Raw genomic sequence first — 16,218 nt, 5'->3', positions numbered from 1 at the left:
CTCCAATCACCAGCACCTTGAGATCATACATGTCTACACCATCCCTCCAATCCCCAGCTCCTTGAGATCATACAGCATGTCTGCACCATCCCTCCAATCCCCAGCTCCTTGAGATCATACATGTCTACACCATCCCTCCAATCACCAGCTCCTTGAGATCATACAGCATGTCTACACGATCCCTCCAATCCCCAGCTCCTTGAGATCATACAGCATGTCTGCACCATCCTCCAATCCCCAGCTCCTTGAGATCATACAGCATGTCTACACCATCCCTCCAATCCCCAGCTCCTTGAGATCATACAGCATGTCTACACCATCCCTCCAATCCCCAGCTCCTTGAGATCATACAGCATGTCTACACCATCCCTCCAATCCCCAGCTCCTTGAGATCATACAGCATGTCTACAACATCCCTCCAATCACCAGCTCCTTTAGATCATACAGCATGTCTACACCATCCCTCCAATCACAAGCTCGTGATCATACAGCATGTCTACACCATCCCTTCAATCCCCAGCTCCTTGAGATCATACAGTATGTCTACACCATCCCTCCAATCACCAGCTCCTTGAGATCATACATGTCTACACCATCCCTCCAATCCCCAGCTCCTTGAGATCATACAGCATGTCTACACCATCCCTCCAATCTCCAGCTCCTTGGGATCATACAGCATGTCTACACCATCCCTCCAATCACCAGCTCCTTGGGATCATACAGAGTATCTACACCATCCTTCCAATCCCCAGCTCCTTGAGATCATACAGCATGTCTACACCATCCCTCCAATCACCAGCACCTTGAGATCATACATGTCTACACCATCCCTCCAATCCCCAGCTCCTTGAGATCATACAGCATGTCTGCACCATCCCTCCAATCCCCAGCTCCTTGAGATCATACATGTCTACACCATCCCTCCAATCCCCAGCTCCTTGAGATCATACAGCATGTCTACACCATCCCTCCAATCCCCAGCTCCTTGAGATCATACATGTCTACACCATCCCTCCAATCACCAGCTCCTTGAGATCATACATGTCTACACCATCCCTCCAATCACCAGCTCCTTGAGATCATACAGCATGTCTACACCATCCCTCCAATCACCAGCTCCTTGAGATCATACAGCATGTCTACACCATCCTTCCAATCACCAGCTCCTTTAGATCATACAGCATGTCTACACCATCCCTCCAATCACCAGCTCGAGATCATACAGCATGTCTACACCATCCCTCCAATCCCCAGCTCCTTGAGATCATACAGTATGTCTACACCATCCCTCCAATCCCCAGCTCCTTGAGATCATACAGCATGTCTACACCATCCCTCCAATCCCCAGCTCCTTGGGATCATACAGCATGTTTACACCATCCCTCCAATCCCCAGCTCCTTGAGGTCATACAGCATGTCTACACCATCCCTCCAATCCCCAGCTCCTTGAGATCATACAGCATGTCTACACCATCCCTCCAATCCCCAGCTCCTTGAGATCATACATGTCTACACCATCCCTCCAATCCCCAGCTCCTTGAGATCATACAGCATGTCTACACCATCCCTCCAATCACCAGCTCCTTGAGATCATACAGCATGTCTACACCATCCCTCCAATTTCCAGCTTGAGATCATACAGCATGTCTACACCATCCCTCCAATCCCCAGCTCCTTGAGATCATACATGTCTACACCATCCCTCCAATCCCCAGCTCCTTGAGATCATACAGCATGTCTACACCATCCCTCCAATCCCCAGCTCCTTGAGATCATACAGCATGTCTACACCATCCCTCCAATCCCCAGCTCCTTGAGATTCTACAGCAGGTCTACACCATCCCTCCAATCCCCAGCTCCTTGAGATCATACATGTCTACACCATCCCTCCAATCCCCAGCTCCTTGAGATCATACAGCATGTCTACACCATCCCTCCAATCACCAGCTCCTTGAGATCATACATGTCTGCACCATCCCTCCAATCCCCAGCTCCTTGAGATCATACATGTCTGCACCATCCCTCCAATCCCCAGCTCCTTGAGGTCATACATGTCTACAACATCCCTCCAATCCCCAGCTCCTTGAGATCATACATGTCTACACCATCCCTCCAATCCCCAGCTCCTTGAGATCATACAGCATGTCTACACCATCCCTCCAATCACCAGCTCCTTGAGATCATACATGTCTACACCATCCCTCCAATCACCAGCTCATTGAGATCATACAGCATGTCTACACCATCCCTCTAATCACCAGCTCCTTGAGATCATACAGCATGTCTACACCATCCCTCCAATCACCAGCTCCTTTAGATCATACAGCATGTCTACACCATCCCTCCAATCACCAGCTGGAGATCATACAGCATGTCTACACCATCCCTCCAATCCCCAGCTCCTTGAGATCATACAGTATGTCTACACCATCCCTCCAATCACCAGCTCCTTGAGATCATACATGTCTACACCATCCCTCCAATCCCCAGCTCCTTGAGATCATACAGCATGTCTACACCATCCCTCCAATCCCCAGCTCCTTGGGATCATACAGCATGTCTACACCATCCCTCCAATCACCAGCTCCTTGGGATCATACAGAGTATCTACACTATCCCTCCAATCCTCAGCTCCTTGAGATTCAAATTGGCATCTCACTTTCTGTACTGCACAGAGGGGAAAAAAATTATCTCTTGGTTACATCAGCAGCTGTAACCTATCCCTACCTACCATTATTCAAAAACACAATTCCTGACCTTTTGATTAAATGTTGAACAGGATATTACTGCCAGTGAAATCTTATTATGCAGTATGTTTGTCTATATAACAATGTCAACTATATTTCAAAAGCAATTGATTGTGAAGAGCTTTGGCATACGTTGAGCCTGTAAAAAGCACTTTACACATATATTTTAAGAGCACATCTGAACAACAATCTGCTGTCCACTCCAGGTAGTCTGCTATTCTTTAACATGAAGTTTATAGCTAAAGACACGGCATACCATACGTGAGCCAAATTCAAAACTTCTTACCCAGTTTCTGGGAACCTCTCAAATACTGATATTGAAGAGCAAACAGATTAATCCCCTCTACTTATACATTTAGAGGCCTTGCATTGCACCTCTGCAATTTGTTTATATCCTGGAATCAATGGTGATTAATCCCAGGATATTAACCTAACCTTGGCAGAGTAAGGTCGCTGACTGACGTGTATCTGGAGGATGATGACAGCCTTAGTTCTGAATGCAGTCATGGCTTTATGAAAATCACAGTCACTACAAGCAAGATCTACTGGTTACCATGGAAACTGAATGGCAAAATGCTGATGCACTTTAAAAACGCTGTAGAAGATCATGAATATAACTGAAATAAAACTCAGGAGCAATGTAAAATGGAACTTATTTTACATAATTGCGTGAAGAGATATTTCTCTGCCATGAATGAAACAACAGATAGACTGGAATTGCAGTGATTATACATGAAGTATTTTTCACCACAAAATTCTTAAATTTTGGCCTCTTGAAACCTGTCTCAGTATGTAAGTAATTAGAAAAACAGTTTCACTCACAGAAAACATGCCACAACATGGGCTGATGTATTGTTGCAGCAATGAATGGACAATTATCACTCAGACAAGCCAAGCCACAAATTATGCATTCTAATAAGAGTCTAACTGGCAGAATTCGGAATCTCACATTTAAATTCTGCTTGTACATTTTAGAGGAACTTGCTTTAATTTCAAGTCAACAAGATGACACGGGATTTTTAAAATCTTTTCTGTTATAGGTATTGAGAGTCTAAATCAGTTCAATTCTTCTGGTGTCAGGTTAGCCAATCCCCTCAGTAGAATGAACGCAAATGAACAAACAATCATTAAAAATTTAGCTCCATTTAGAAAATGCTCTTCTTAAAAATAGCTTTTTCCATTGCAGCTCAAAATTAGCTACCACAGCAATTATGTATGCACAATATTATGACTTCTGTGCACTTACAATGAATATAATGTATTTATTTGGCAGTTAAAGTACTGCTTGATGCCAATTTTTCACGCTGTATTTAAAGGATAACGATTGGGAGTAATCTAAAAACTGTTTCTGTAGTGACTGGGAAATAGTATGAAGTATGATCTGAAACTGGAACTCATGAAACCAGCTCAGGCTCACATGCATGGCTGCCCAAGAAATGCAAAAGAGCAGCAGGAAGATGTGCAGATTAAAGCCTAGAATTTATATTGTGCTGTAATATCAGGTTGGTCTGCATGACAAAGACCGAAACAGGTGGCTGTGAAATTTTCCATTTCTGCAGGGGAGTGAGACTAGGTAATTGCATTCGGAAAGTCCCATAGGCATTAGCATGAGGTATTGGAAATTTGCCACTAGTCTGGAAGTTGCCACCCTGTCAGGAACCAGCAAAGTAAGAGGGATGGGTTGTGGAAAGGGAAGAGAAAAAAAAAGACGGTGAAAAGCCGTTCTGATCCAGTGCAGCATTGATGCATTGTTATTACCCCAGGATTCCAATGTATTCTCTATCAATACCCTCTGATAATGCTCACTGTTCCCTGCTCACAATCCCTTACACATTCCTGGAATGTATCTCTGGGCTATTCAAACATGGGATGATCCACTGCCTGAAAACCGGCTTGAGTTGTATTCCTTGAGGTTTAGAAGTCTTAAGGGTGTTCATATTGAAACACATAAGATCCTAAAGGGAGGGTAGGTGTCGAGATCTTTTCACCAGTGGCGCAACCTCAAATGATAGGGGAGTGGTCATTTAAAACCATTACTTCTTGCAGTGGATCTTTGGAATTCTTTACCACAGAGTATTTAAAGAGGAGGTACATCAATTTTTGAAAAATTGGGGGATTGATGACTATGGGGTAACTACACAGAAGAGGAGAAGAAGAGAAGAGGAGGGTAGGCAATGGTTGAAAGAGAACATGGGCCTTTTGTACTGTGCAGAACTCGTTGGCTCTGAGGTGATGCAGCAGTCTCTGGAACGTGCAGTCTCTGCAACAGACCTACTGCTTCTACAGTCCGTATGCAGCCATCTGGTTGTTGAAAGGGCACTGAAATTAGTCCTAGAAGGTGCTGGCAGGTTTACAGCACAGCAAACAACCTGATATCCAAGATGTCTCCAGGGAAAACCATGGCATAATTCAGTCTGTGCTGATGGTCACGGGAGGCAGAGGAGTAGCTCTGATTGTTTTGAGTCAGTAGATTGAGTCACACGTTCAAGGATTCACCAGAGGACTGAATAATATGCCACGGTTGTTACGGATACGTGATCTCACAATATCATTCAGAAATCCAAGTTGAACCAAGATATCTCTAATCTGTTGAGGGCTAGACTGGTGGCATTCTACAATGGTGATCCAGGAAAGACCAACATGACAGCATCTGGCCCAGACATCACAGCTGGCTGAGTACTGGAGACCTGTGCTAATCAACTAACTGCAGTACTTACAGTCATCTTCAATCTCTTGCTTTGGCAATCTGACATGACCCCCCTGCTTCAAACAGGTTTCAATGACCATCATTCTAAAGCACTTACGTCCACTGTGATGAAGTGCCTGAGGCATGATTTGTATCAGCTCCAGTTTTCCTACCTTCACAACAGGCCAGCAGCAGAATTCATTTCACTGGTCCTTCAGGCAGCTCTGGAACACCCAAGCTATGAAGATGCATACATCAGGACGCACTTCACTGAATACAGCTAGCAATCAACACTCAAAATTCATCACTAAGTTCCAAGATTCAGGTCTCAAAACCTCCCTGTGCAACTGGATCCTCAATTTCCTCACTAGCAGACCCTAGTTAATAGGAACTGGCAACAACATCTCTTCCACACTCACCATCAGCACAGGCGCAACAGAGGGGAATGTGCTTAGCTCCCGGCTCTACTCGCCTAACAGCTATGACTGTGAGGCTAAGTACAGCTCCAATGCCATATTTAAGTTAGCTGACAGCACTACTGTCATTGGCCAAATCAGCATATAGAAGGGATACTGAAAATCTGGTTGAGTAGTGTCACAACAGCAACCACCTCTCGTGCAAAGTCAGCAAACCCAGAAAGCTAATTATTGCCTGCAGGAGGAAGATACCAGAGGTCCATGAGCCAGTCCTCATTAGGAGATCACAGGTGGAGAGTGTTAGTGATTTTAAATTCCTTGGTGCTACCCTATCAGAGGATCTGTCCTCCGCCCAGCAAGTAATGCCTTCACAAAGAAGGAATGACAGTGCCTCCATTTTGTTAGAAATTTGCATAGATTCAGCATGTCACCAAAATGTCTGACAAACAGTGGAGAGTATACCAACTAATTGCATCACCAGCTGGTATGGAAGCAGCAAAGACTGCAGAAAGTGGTGGATACAGCCCTGTCAATCACAGGCAAAGTCCTCTCCACCACTGAGCATATTCACATGGAGCACTGTTGCAAGAATGCAACGGCCATCACCAAAGACCCCCCACCATCCGGGCCATGCTCTCATCTCACTACTACCATTATAGAAACCTTAGGTCCCACACCACCAGGCTCTTGGATCAGTGTGGATGAGTTCATTCACCACAACTGTGAACTGGTTCCACAGCCCACAGGCTCACTTTCAAGGACTTTTTACAGTTCATGTTCTCTGTGCAATTTTTATTTGTACAATTTGTCTTCTTATGCATATTGGTTATTTATCACTTTATGTTTTTCATAAATTATGCTAATCTCTTAATTTTTCTGTAAATTCCTGCATGAAAGTGAATCTCAAAGAAATATACATTAAGATATATGCACTTTGATAATAAATTTACTTTGAACTTTAGATACTATAGAAGTGCAGTCACCCTGCCCATGAAAACACTCTCACTACTGTTGTAAGTATACAAGGCCATACGTGGCAATTAATCACAGCTAACACTTAGTTTTCCAGCAGAAGGTGCTTCCAGTTATTTAATCTTTTCAAACCCCCTTTTCTCTTTAATTCATTTTCCTTCATCCACCTACAACCTCCAGACATTCCAACCACAAGAGAGGTCATCTTTCCATACTCCTTGAGTGCTGCAAGACAATACTATCACAGACAGTTACTATTACAGTACAGTTAAAATGGACCACTGATACCTCCTGCCTACAAAACACTGGAACTCAATACAAATAACCTAAATGGGCAGGCTGTTAAGCAAATATAGGAAATGCCAAGATGCCAAAAATAGAAAAATATCAGTCCTGATGCAGGGTTTGAACCTGAAATGTTGACAATTCATTCAACCTCATAGATACTGTTAGATGCACTGAAATCCACCAGAAGATACTTTGTTGCTGGAAAATGCCAGAAATGGTCAGTATATTAGGCAGTATTTGTAGCTAAAGAAACAGAGTCAACAGTCCAGTCAATGACAGCACTGGATTAGTTATTAAGCATGTGACTGACCTGCATTTTTGTTTCAGAATGAAAACTCTTCCAGAGTCAGAAAGTCATACAGCATGGAAACAGGCCTTCAGCCCAACTTGTCCACGCTGACTGTGAAGCCCAGTGAGCTAGTTGCATTTGCTCACATTAGGCCTACGGCCCACTAAACCTCTACTACCCATATACTTATCTAGATGGCTTTCAAATGTTGCTAATGTGCCCACCTCATTATTTCTGTCAGCTCATTCCAAACACACACAACTTTTGCATGAAGAAGCTGCATCTAACTTCCCTTTTAAATCTCTCGCCTCTGATCATAAACTCTTGCCTTCTGGTTTTAGCATCCCCTTCCTGGGGGGAAAAAAATAACATGTGCTTTCACTGTCTATGCTCCTCATGATCTTATATATCTTTATCACCCCTGTATCACCTACGCTCCAGGGAATAATGTCAACAAAACTTCTCCCTGTAACTCATGCCACCAGGTCCAGGCAACATCTTGGTAACACACACAAAATGTGAGTAGAATGCAGCAGGTCAGGCAGCATCTATGGAAATGAATAGACAGTCGACATTTCAGGTCCCTCCACCCATTTTTCATTCTGGGGTTTTCCCCCTTTCTTTCCAGTCCTGAACAAGGGCCTCGGCCTGAAACATCGACTGTTTACTCTTTTCCATAGATGCTGCCCGACCTGCTGAGTTCCTTCAGCATTTTGTGTGCGTTGCTTTGGATTTCCAGCATCTCCAGACTTTCTCGTGTTTATATCCTGGTAAATCTTTTCTAGGGGACAGCTCTGAACAATGTTGCTGTTCTCTCATGTGGTATATAAGCAGCTATCTGAGCCAAATATGCATTTTATATATAATCTAGCTAATCACCTTGGTTAACATCTAGTCTGTAACTTACTCTTGGCTATCTTTTCATCTAGAGATAAGTATTTTGAACATTTGATTAGAATTTCTTATACATGAAATATTTGAGCCTCCTTGAGCAGATTCCAACTAGTCATTCAACCTGGGTATCTGTTAATCCATTAGCTATCTGAAACTCCTGTTTAGATTTGTTAATCCTGAATGTCTGTGAATGTAAATCTTTGATTACCACACCAGCTAGAAAGATTTAGAAAGCTGATATGGAACTCCATGAACAAAATAACATAATTTTAAACAGAAAGACCACAATGGACAGAAGTAACTGCCTTGCTTTATATGGCATTTTCATGAAGGGATGCATAAAGCGATTCACAATTATTGACACGATTGGAATGCAGTTAATTACCATGATAATCTGTAGACTCTAAAGTCCAAATTACAGCACAAAATGACTGTGCCATTTTATAGGATTTAAGAATAATTTTTATTCAAGACTCAAAGGGAATCAGAATCTTTGTTAATGTGTCACTCAAAATATGGTATCTCAAAAAGTGAGTTCTTCCTCAGTACTTCACTTAAATTGCCAGTTTTGATTAATTGGGACTGGGAGTACAAAAAGTAATTGCTGATTAAAGTTAAGACTGTCCATGCTCACACCTACTTTATGAGCTAAAATGTTATTGACAGAATTTCGAACACCAGGTGCCAGTACTCCTGACTGAATCTAGATTTTGACATTGATGAGAAGGGCGAAGAATGTGATTTCTGGCTATTGAAGAGGTCCTTTCAATAGTGAAGTGAATAGTGAATGTTACTTTGAGTAACATTCCTACAGGTGAAACTGACACAAAATGGCAGGTGGGGTAAGATGTGAGGGTTCAAGGAGGGCATTGCAAGCAAGGTGCAGTTGAAAAGGTGAAAGGAATGGCGCAAATCTATGAGGAATCAGTGACATGAATCTCTGGGCTGGATGAACACAGTGCTCATTTCATTGGATGCTCAGCTAAGTACTAATCTGAAAATTCAGAAAAAGACTAGGTTCATAGTAGAACATGAGAAGGTTTTTGACAAAAATGGATCATTTGGCCCAACAAACCTTGCCAGATTCCTATTTACATAGTGTGTTGAAATAACTATCGAGCTTAGATTTAGAAGTGTCTAAAAGTACTACTCCCAACTATACAACCAGATAGTTTGTTCCACGTGTCCACAACTCACTGTGCGAAGAACTGCTTCCTGATGTTAGTCTGACTGGCTGGTGTCACTTTCATTCATATTCCAGCACAACCAACTCCAATGTGCCTCTCCATTGCTAGTCGGTGAGGTTTTGGTATTAGAATATGAGACTTACTCTGGATAGCACTTGTCTCTTTGAAATCTGAACACTGATTAGTATGTGCCATCAATCCTTCCCTCAGGAAATGTCTCTCAACAGCAGGAACTTTAATTTGACTTTAATGCATGATGTGTAACGTTCCATATTCAGGAAATGGCACCCTAGACCTATAATATTTGACTATTTATGAATACCAATGTCTCTTAGATAGCTGAAAACTGAAAGCTGACTCCTTAACCCCTCTGCCCCAGAGAGATATCTGTGCATGGTCCTTTGTGCTTCAGCACCTGGGGGAGATGTACTGTATAGACTGACTGGTGCCGTTCAGTCTCTCTCCCTCAGGAGAATTGTACATAAAATGATCCTTATGAAGAGGTGCCAAGTGATCTCTACCCATCTGCCATTTCTTCTGCAGCTGAAGCACACTCTTTTATCACTCTGATTTTCCCATCCAATCTTTGAATTTGAATTGATACACATCCCGCTGGATCTGTCAGCCCCTCCACCAACACCTCGGTGGCTGATCACAACTATACTTTATTACATAGACCTGAGATGAGCCTCAGACTTATCCTTGAGCCGTTACTGGGAGCATTTTCATTACACTGTCCTCTCTTCCCATCTGTAACACTGTCCATAGTCTTCTCCCTGACTGTAACTCCTCTTCACCTCTGTGACACTCACTGTAACACCTCTGCAACATCACAATCTCTCCACCTGTATGCCACTACCCCCTCTCTCACCTCCATAACACCTCCTCCCTCAACCTCCATAACACTGCCCTCTCTCTACATCGCTAGTATTGACCTCTCTCTCTGTCTCTCATGCTGCCTGTCCTCACTTCTGCACTAGATGCCAAAATCTGTCATTCCAGCGTGGCCTCGCTGATTCTTTCCTCTGCAAGTGAGACACCTTGAAGACTGACTGAGAATTATTGAGTACTCCATTTTGTTCAATGCCCTTCTCGCTAGCACTCCAAAGTTTCCCACTGTAACAGCCCTGAGTAATTCATTATACCACAAACCTGTCACTATCTTCCATATTATGCACTGTAAGCTTTCTAATTGTTTTTATTCCAACCACTTCATTCTTTGAAAAATCTCAAACAGGATCCCATCAAGACCCTAGCTGCCTCAACCCTCATCAAAACATGCTGAATTCTTGGAAGCGTAAGACTAAGCCTTCACCCTGATCATTCTTGCCTGAACCTCCTGCAGACCTAGCGATTCACCTTTTTTAAATGTGTCCAAAACTGCACACAACAGAAATAACTTGATTCAGCGCTTCTTCCAAGACACTATGTCCATGTGAAGTCACCATTTTTCTACCTACTTGGTGAATAATTGTGGCATTTAATTCTAGCCATTAGCAATTACCGTAAATATCAGCTGCTCATCACAAGACTGAAATGTCTGCCTTTAACTTCAATCATCAGCCTGCCTGCTTGGAAATGTTACTGTCTGACTTAACACCAGTCTTCCACAAGGCCATCAGACTGATACAATTGTATTTCTGTTATATTGACTGTCCTGTTGTAAACACTATTTATTATAAATTACTATAAATTGCACATTTAGATGAGGACGTAACGTAGAGATTTTTACTCCTCGTGTATTGAAGGATGTAAGTAATAAAGTTAATTCAATTCAATTCAATTCTTCTGTTGAAACTGAAATCAGTATGGGTGCCTAAACAGATCAGGATTGTGACACTAATTTTGGACTGACAACACCCTGAAAGAAGCAGAGGTTGTTATTAATGAAGGAGGCATTACTGGAAATACTTTTAAAGGGCACATTAACCCGAGGGGCTGTTTTAGAATTACACCCCCTCCCCCACGTCCCGACTCCTTATTGAGGGATGTTAATCATTATTTATTTCATGCCTGTTTGGTCTCTTCACTTATTTACCACACACACTCTGCTCCATTGACATGCTTTATGGCCTGTGTGATCAGGTTCCATCACCCAGATGCTCTCTGGTTTGATTCCACAGGGCTAATTATTCCTACAAGGTTCATGAAATAATTAGCCCTGTGCTAACCATATTGTGATGGAAATGATTTCTACAGCCATTAAGTGCTCATTAGTGGTAAGTACACACTCCACAGTGATACATTTATTTCTCTTTTCAAACTAATTCATTCCGAGATGAAAGTGGCCTCCCCGATTATATCCTCCCATTTGATATCTTACTTTAATTCCTGTTGCTCATCATCTCCTGAAGGTATGGGTTGCCACTGGAAAAGAGAAGTCAGCAGTTATGGTGCTCGAGTGCCTGGCAGCCCATCCGGGGAACAGGATGAAAGGAAAGTGGAATGTGACAAAAGAAGTATGACTGGGGAGAAGTATTAGAAGAAGAGAGATTGGGTAGAGAAGGTAACATTGGGAGCAAGCTGTGGGACACTCCCGGCACTAATTCCATCTGCTGGGACAGAGAGCACTGAATAGGATGTGAACTGGAAGATGGGAAACCTTCCTTCACTTCTCATTTTATGTAATCAGACATCCTATAGCGGGATACAAAATGATGCGGGGTATAGATGGGGTGAATACTCACAGGCTTTTGCTCCTCAAGTTGGGTGAGAAGAGAACTCAAGGTCACAGGCTTAGGCAGAAATGTGAGCTATTTCACGGGAGTCTGAAGGGGGATCATCTTCACTCAAAGTGTGGCGCAATTACATCGTGTAAGAGAAGTTTGGAAAGTACATGAACAAGAGAAGTATGGAAGGCTATGGTCCAAGTGCAGGTAGATGGGAAAAGGCATTGGACCAGACTGGCATGCACCAGATGGGCTTAAGGGCCAGTTTTGGTTCTGTAGTGCTTTTGGGAATCTAATAGGAGAAAATGGTAATGATGGGCTTTTTATCAGATTGAATGGAACTATATAGTAGTGTTCCTCAGGAGTTGCATAGACTTATAGAGAATTAGACTATCAAGAATGCATTTCATACACTAATGATATGCTAACCCATTTTATCTTCTCCACATCCTCATTAACTTTACCATTTGTCTAAACTCTAGAATAAATGTTTACAGCATCCAATCCCCGTGTCTTTGGGATGTGTGAGGAAACTGAAGCACCCAGAGAAAACTCATGTGGTCACGGGAGAGAGTGCAAACTCCATACAGTCAGGATTGAACAATGGGGCTGCAGTTCTACAAGCTGACCTACTGAGCTAGTTGCTGCCTTGCCCAACTAATTCAGATTCAGACAGACAAGGCATAATTTTACAGACTTTCAGAGAACATACAACTTGCGGACATGGTAAACATTGAGGACAGTAAGAGAGCCTAGTGAGTTATGGAGAGACTGGTGAAAGGAGCAAGTGAAATGCTGAAGGTGACACTCTCATGCTATTGTTGCCCTTGTTCTTTTCAGCAATCAGGTTTGGAGCTGGAATGTGCATTCGGGGTCTTGATGAGCTGCAGATCATGTTGTAGATAGTGCACTCCACTGCTGGAGATGGAAGAAGCAAATGTCCGGGGTGGAGGATGGGGGTGCCAGTCGAGTATACAGTTTGTTGACCGTTGTTGGGTTGCACACATCTTGGCTGGTAAAATGCATTCACTCATAAGCTTGACTAATGCCTATCAAGCACTGGGATCAGGACGTGAGTCACCCCTGCAAAAATACACAGCCTCTGACATACTCTTGTGCCTGGTCCAGCCATGGGTGACCTTCGGGTTGCCGATGGTGGAGGGCTGGGTAATGCAATGTGTTGAATGGCAGGTGGGGGAGCTTGAGTCTCTTGTTACAGATACACTCATTATCTGGCACTGGACGTGTTATTTATGCAAATCAGACTAAATATTCATGTGGAACAGTCTGGCTGAATGCAGTGTAAAACTGCTTCACTATTTGAGAGACTGTACATAGAACTGAATAACAGGTACTCATCAGCAAATATGATCTTCTTTGACCTATCAGACTTCCCAATTTCTTTTCTGATTTTTTGTGACATGGAAGGAAGCCGACTGATTCACTGAGTACATGCCTGTTCTCAGAGCAATCACATCAGTCCCATTTCCCCACTGATTCCCCTGTACCATACTCTCTCTCTCATACATTCACACCAATTCCTTTAGGTACAGTCAGTCTCATCCAATTCGGAGTGCTTAGTCTCACAAACACAGGGAGTTCAACACAAAGATGAGAAAATCTACAGAATGGTGGAGGAACTCAGCAGGTTAGGCAGCATCTACGGAGAAGAGTGGACTGTCAATGTTTCGGACCGAGACCCTTCATCAGGACTGGAAGAAAAAGTTGAGAAGTTAGAGCAAGAAGGTGCAGGAGAGGGGAGGAAGAAGTACAAGGTGGTAGGTAATAGGTGAAAGTGAGAGAGGGGAGAGAGTAGAGGGGTGAAGTAGTGAGCTGGAAAGCTGATAGGTGAAAGAAATAAAGGGCTGGAGAAGGGGAAATCTAATAGGAAAGGGTAGAAGAGCATGGAAGAAATGGAAAGGGGAGGAGCACCAGAGGGAAGTGATGGGCAGGCAAGGAATGAGGTGAAGAGGGAAATGAGAATGGGAATGGTTAAGGGTGAGGGTATATACCAGAAGTTTGAGAAATCGATGTTTATGTCATCAGATTGGAGGCTACCCAGATGGAATATAAGGTGTTGCTCCTCCAACCTGAATGAGGCCTCATCTTGACAGTAGAGAAGACATGTCGGAGTGGGAATGGGGAGTAGAATTAAAGTGGGTAGCCATTGGGAGATGCCACTTTTTCTGGCATAGGTGTTCAGCAAAGCGGTCTCCCAATCTATGTCAAGTCTCACCAAAATACTATAGGCTACTTCAGGAGCACCAGATACAGTAGAAGACCCCAACACTTATTACCTCACCTGGAAGGACTGTTTTTGGCCCTGAATGATAGTGAGGGAGGAGGTGTAGGGGCAGGTATGGCACTTGTTCCGGTTGCAAGGATAAGTGCCAGGAAGGAGATTAATGGGGCAGGATGAATGGACAAGGGAATCCCAACAGAAAGTGGAAAGTGGGTGAGAGGAGGGAAAGATGTGGTGGTGGATCCAGTTGGAGGTGGAGGAAGTTTCAGAGAATTACATGCTGGATACAGAGGCTGGTGGGGTGGTAGGTGAGGACAAAAAAGAACCCCATCCCTGGTAGCGTGGCAGGAGGATGGGGTAAGAGCAGACATGCACAAAATGGAAGAGATGCGTTGATGGTAGAGAAAGTGAAGCCCCCTTCTTTTGAAGAAGGAAGACATCTCATTAGTACTGGATTGAAAAGCCTCATCCTGAGAGCAGACATGACAAAGATGGAGGGACTGAGAGAACGGAAGTGGCATTTTTACAAATGCCAGAGTGGGAAGCAGCATAATTCAGGTAGCTGTGAGATTGAGCGGGTTTGCAAAAGGAATCAGTAGATAAACTTTCTCTAGAGAGAGAGAGAGAGATCAAAAAAGCGGAGGGAGGTGTCCGAAATCAACTAAGTAAATTTTAAGGCAGGTTGGAAGTTGTAGGCAAAGTTGATGAAGTCAACGAGATCAGCACGGTTGCAAGATGTAGCATTGGAAAAGTTGGGGAGTGATGCAGGTGTAGACTTGGAATATAGATTGTTCTATGTAGCTGACAAAAAGGCAGGCATATCTGGGACCCATGCATATGCCCACTGCTGCACATTTGGTTTGGAGGAAGTGGGAGGAGCTGAAGGAAAACTTATTGAGAGTGAGGCTAAAGGTGGAAATTATTGACAGTGAGTTTAATTTCATATTCCTAGAGTATTCAAGATCATTTCCACAGAACAGTCAGTCCCCCAAATCTGGAGCTCAAGGAATTTCCACTGCAATGTCTAGGAATTGAGTTGATTGGTTTCCAACCATCACAACCATCTTCCTTTGCTGGTGGGTTAACTTTAATCAGTAGAGACTCTACCCATAATTCTGACCAGGATTAGTTTTATCAGAATTCCTTGATATCAATTTACTAAAATGATGGTTGATGTCACAGACACTCGGTCTCACTTTGTTTTCTGAAGTTTAACTCTGTGGTCTACATTTGGACCAAGCCTACAATACCTGGGCTGAAGTGACTTTAGGTGGAACCGCAGATGTCCATCAAAGAGCGGGTTACTGGAGTGTAAGGGCCATTCGATTACACACTTCCTTAAAGTCTCCTGATATAATCCTTTCCTTGCTTCAGCCTGTGATATTTCTCTTTCTGACTAAACATATCCCAACAAGATTCCATCGTGTACAAGCTCCTTCCCTATGGCAAGTCAACCTTGATTGAAAATGCTGCATGCCTGTGGACTGTGTGAGCAAACCTCATTACAGGCACTGAGTGCATGTTTACTCAGTCATTTCCTCTCAACGGTAATCTCTATGTAATTAAAGCTTTGCTGTTTCCAGTTAGTGCTCTGAACTCCCAAGATACTGTGATTTATAATCCGATCAAAAGTAACATATCCACTATAGTTTTACATATATGACAGTGGACATGGGCTCTTCTGCAGACTCTGATGGTGGTTCTCTCTCCCATACTGTCCTGACAACTAATCTGAAATAGGCCTGGGGAATTAAAGGCTGATGTGTCCAGGCTAGGCCAATCGGGTGCACGTTACTTTTTGAGGACCCATTCAAGAGATCCGGAAAAA

At 43.3% G+C, this 16,218-nt stretch overlaps 1 protein-coding gene across 27 annotated transcripts in view; it reads right to left on the bottom strand.

The window, feature by feature from the left end:
- The window catches only part of kif1aa (kinesin family member 1Aa), a 399,876-nt gene that overhangs the window by 200,357 nt on the left and 183,301 nt on the right, over nucleotides 1-16,218 (bottom strand). The window lies entirely within an intron of this gene.

This window comes from Hemitrygon akajei, chromosome 3 (genome assembly GCF_048418815.1).
Source record: "Hemitrygon akajei chromosome 3, sHemAka1.3, whole genome shotgun sequence".
NCBI lineage: Eukaryota > Metazoa > Chordata > Chondrichthyes > Myliobatiformes > Dasyatidae > Hemitrygon > Hemitrygon akajei.
The sequence above is the reverse complement of the archived record's forward strand: the minus strand, read 5'-3'. Positions and strand labels throughout refer to the sequence as shown.